Genomic DNA, 5,091 nt, shown 5'->3' with positions numbered 1-5,091 from the left:
AATGTGGGGTTCTGAAAGAACTCAGTCTCCGTGTTATGGGAGAAGCAAATGTATATTTAAAACGCTAGGACCATCTGGGAAAACAGACAGATCGCTTTTTGGGATGCAAACCAAGTTGGAACTTGCAACGGGCTATAAAATGTATCCTTCCATGAAGTCTCCTAAAAAATCCCATGTTCGTACCTCAAATCTATTTCCATAAACAATTGTCGCTTTGTGATGAAATGGGGGTCATTGATATCTTCCAAGAGAGTCGGACTGCTTAAAACCAAAGATTTGATATCCAAAGCTCTAGAATGCCCATTTTGGAATATACCCTTAGGATTTAGACTGTGAGCCCGTTGTTGGGCAGGGATTGCCTCTATCTGTTGCCGAATTGTACATTCCAAGTGCTTAGTACAGTACTCTGCAAATAGTAAGCGCTCAATATATATGATTGAATGAATGATTGAATGATTTAGAATATGTAAATGAACAACAAAGACATGAGAAAAAGAAGCATTGTGGCATAGTGGAAAGAGCAAGGGCCCGGGAGTCAGAGGACCAGGATTCAAATCCCGGCTCTGCTAATTGCTTGCTCTGTGGCCCTGGGCAAGTCACTTAACTTCTCTATGCCTCAGTTTCTTCTATTGTAAAATGGGGATTAAATACCAGTTTTCCTTCCTACTTTGACTGTAAGCCCCATGTGGAACGGGGACTGTGTCCAACCTGACTGTCTCGTACTTTCCCCAGTTTTTGGAACAGTGCTTGACGGAGTAAGTGCTTAACTAACAATAATAACCCAAAACCTCTATTTACACTAAGCACAATAGAAACAATAATAATAATAATAAATAATAATAATAATGGTATTTGTTAATCACTTACTCTATGACAAGCCTTATTCTACATGCTGGGGTAGATACAAGGTTGTCAGGTTGGGCACAGTCTTTATCCTGCTTGTGGCTCAAGTCCAGGTAGGGGGGAATAGGATTTAACCCCCATTTTACAATTGAGGCAACAGACACAGAGAAGTTAAGTGACTTGCCCATGGTCACACAACAGGCAACTGGCAGAGCTGGGACTAGAACCCAGGTCCTCTGACTCCAGGACTGTGCTCTTTCCACTAGGCCAAGCTCCTTCACAATATCTTATTTTTCATCACAGTTACATGCTGCTGAATGTGGCAAGAAGCTCCATCCCCATATTACAAAAGAACAAACTACAGGCCAGGAGATGAGGGCTTCTAGGGTCTGGTAATTCCTTCTTGACTCCTGATGCAGCCCTTACTCGGGCAGTCAGTCAATTGTATTTAATGAATGCTTATTGTGTGCAGAGCACTGTACTAAGCACTTGAAAGAGTACAATACAACAATAAACAGACATTCTCTGCCCACAACGAGCTCACAGTCAAGAAGGGGAGAGATCTTCCTGCCAATCATTCTACTTGGAATTCCACCCACCACCACAGTTAATCCTGGCACAGCTGCCTCAACCGGATAGATCCTTTCCTAGCTCTAATTCATCTGATTCCCTTCGGGGAGAAGCTGGGGTTGAAATAAAGAATGATACCAAGCACATATTACTTTCTTTAACAGTGAAAACACGTTCCCGCAAATGAGAGATTCAGACTAAAGCACGTGTAGACTATGGGGAAAGAAATATGCAGTAGAATGAAACAGTAATGGACTTCTTTGACAATTATGCAATAATAAATGCAAGAAGAAAAAGAATCACCTCAGTCAATTCCTAGGAAAGTAAATAACTGGAGAATGACTGTAATAGGGAGGGCTGCGGTTTGATTTAGCTCTAAATTTGAGGATAATAACAACTGTGGTACTTAAGTGCTTACTCTGAACCAAGATCTCTACTAACAACTGGGGTAGATACAAGACAGTCAGGTTGGACATGGTCCCACTCACACAAGGGACTCACAATCCAAGTTGGTGGGAGTAAGATTGAATTAATTAGTCAATGGCATTTAATGAGCACTTACTGTCTGCAGAACACTATACTAGGCACTTGGGAGAGTACAATACAACAGAGCTGGTAGACACGTTCCCTGCCCACTGTGAACTTAGAGCAATGACAAAGACAAGGGGAGCATGGGGTTTGGGAGGAAAAATAAGGAGTTCTGTCTCACTCTGGGCTTCAAGGCTCTCCATCCCCTTGCCCCCTCCTACCTCTCCTCCCTTTTTTCTTTCTACTGCCCACCCTGTCGCTCACCTCCTCACCATCCTCCGTTCTCGCCTATCCTGCAGCCGATCTCTGGCCCACGTCCTACTGCTGTCTTGGAATGCCCTCCCTCCTCACCTCCGCCAAACTAACTCTCTTCTCTTCTTCAAAGCCCTACTGAGAGCTCACCTCCTCCAAGAGGCCTTCCCAGACTGAGCTTCCCCTTTTCCCTCTGCTCTCTCTGCTCCCACTTCACCTCCCCTCAGCTAAGCCCCCTTTCTCCCCTTTTCCTCGGCTCCTCCCCCTCTCCTTTCCCCTGCGCACTGTGCTCATTTGTGTATATTTTTATTACCCTATTTATTTTTGTTAATTAGGTGTACATCCCCTTGATTCTATTTATCGTGATTAAGTTGTCTTGTTTTTGTCCTCTGTCTCCCCCGATTAGACTTTAAGCCCGTCAATGGGCAGGGATTGTGGCTCAGTGGAAAGAGCACGGGCTTTGGAGTCAGAGGTCATGGGTTCGAATCCTGGCTCGGCCACTTGTCAGCTGTGTGACTTTGGGCAAGTCACTTAATTTCTCGGTGCCTCAGTTACCTCATCTGTAAAATGGGGATTAAGACTGTGAGCCCCACGTGGGACAACCTGCATCCCCTGTGTCTACCCCAGCGCTTAGAACAGTGCTCGGCACATAGTAAGCGCTTAACAAATACCAACATTATTATTATCTGTTGCCAAATTGTACATTCCAAGCACTTAGTACAGTGCTCTGCACATAGTAAGTGCTCAATAAATACTATTGAATGAATACAGGTAGAAATGTCCTGAAGGCAGGAGGGAAGGCCAAACTGCAGAGAAGGAGAGAAGTCTGGGCTGGAAAGGAAGAATCCCCAATTTGCAGATGTGTAACTGTGATACAGAGAGCCAGGATTAGAACCCAGGTCCACTGACTCCAGGTCTGGGCTCTTTCGACTAGGTCAAGCTGCTTCTCAGAATAAGATTTCTTTGTTCCACATCAATCTTTAGACAGAACTGGAATTAACAACTAGTCAGGCATGAAAACATTATAAGCAATGTTGAACTACAGGTTTATTACCCCTCTCTCTCCTAGAGAATATCCAGCTGGTTAACATCTCCCGGAACAGATTCCTCATTTGGGTAGCATAAAAGTCACCCTAACCCCAAAATCGAGCAATGACCTAAATTCCTCAAATTGAATAAGAAATCAGCTCCTTTATCACAAAACATGATGATGACTTCAGAGGGCGATACACAGGAAGTGATTTATTTAGTTATTTATATTAATGTCTATCTCCCCCTCTAGACTGTGAGCTCATTGGAGGCAACGAATGTGTCTGCTTATTCTACTGTACTCTCCCAAGAGCTCAGTCCAGTGGTCTGAACATAGTAAGTGCTCAATAAATACCATTGATTGATTGATCTAACTTCTCTTAGCACAGAAAAATGCATTCAATCCTGTTTATTGAGCACTTACTTTTTGCAGATCACTGTACTAAGCGCTTGGGAGAGTATAATCTAACAATAAAGAGGCACATTCCCTGCCCACAACATAGGAAACACATTTTAAACATTCTACCTTCCAGGGACTTTCCATGATTTATCAAGAGAACCTTAAAACATTTCCAAGATAATACTATTAATATCTGTCTAGTCTGTGATCTTGGGCTAGTCACAAATTCTCTGTGCCTCAGTTTCCTCATCTATAAGATATGGTTTAAATACCATTTCTCCATCCCCCTTAAACTGTGAGACCCATATAGGTCAGGGAATGTGTCCAATCTGATTGCATTGTTTCAACCCCAGGACTTAGCATAAAGTAACCACAGAACAAAACTACAATTAATTTGAATTTGTGTGGTGCTTTCATTTTTCCTAAATGTTCTTACAAAGGTCATCTCATTTTATCCTCACAACATAGCCGTGAGATAGGGAAAGCAGATATCACCCTCCACATTTTACAGATGAGGAAAAATGGAGGTAGAAAGAGGCTGCGTGACTTGCCCGAGGCCACCCAGCAGCTGACCTTACAACCCGGGTCTCATGACTCCCAAGTCTTCTCCCTTTCTTCTGTACAAATGGAATTATTTAGGTCTTTACTGAACATTTGCTGAATCACAGAATTGGGAAAAAATAGCTTTACGGTTTTGCACACTACAACAACCACACCTTTTTTTTCCGACTTCTTCCATTAACTTCATGCCAACATTTCTGTGTAAGTATGGCCATGGAAAAGAAATGCAAGTCAAAAGGGGCCATGTTCTTTCATCTCAACTTCTGGTTTGTCTCTCAGGGCAACAGCCAAGGTTTAAGACACACAAACGAGGGGCATCTCTTGTCTCATCAGGATTTGTGAAAGTATTTTTTAAGGTGCTTTCATTAGTCATTTTTATCTTTGCCTTTTAAAAAATGATTCATTTTTGCTATTTAAGCTAATATCGGTTTCATGATGTACTTTTAAAGAAGTGGGGTGTGGGTACTTTGAATCTAGCTCTATTTCTCTACTTCCTTATTCAGTATAAAATCACTAAAAGTTGAATGAGGGATACAAAAATGAAAACCTCAAGTCCACTGATTTGAGGCAGGCACTGAGCACATTATTCTCCTTCAACCTTGGTAATGTGGCACATCCCATAATTTTAGGTCTGCACTGCCTGGGCTTTAAGGGGCTCTGGTGGAGCAAAGTGCCAGCCTACCTGACCATCACTTGTGAAGTCTCTAAGCCGCTTAGAGATGAGAGAAAAAAAAATCCAGTACACTTTCTTGTAAAATCACATACGTTTTATGGGTCTGGAACTTTTTCCAGCTAGCAAAAAAATTAAAACATGAACAAACACCCTGGACACCTTTGATCAATTCAATCATTTACTAGAGACGTCCACCATTCGCAGTTAAAAAAAAAAAAAAGGCAAATCAAACATC

Source organism: Ornithorhynchus anatinus, chromosome 1, assembly GCF_004115215.2.
Source record: "Ornithorhynchus anatinus isolate Pmale09 chromosome 1, mOrnAna1.pri.v4, whole genome shotgun sequence".
NCBI lineage: Eukaryota > Metazoa > Chordata > Mammalia > Monotremata > Ornithorhynchidae > Ornithorhynchus > Ornithorhynchus anatinus.
Note: the sequence above shows the minus strand (reverse complement) of the source record.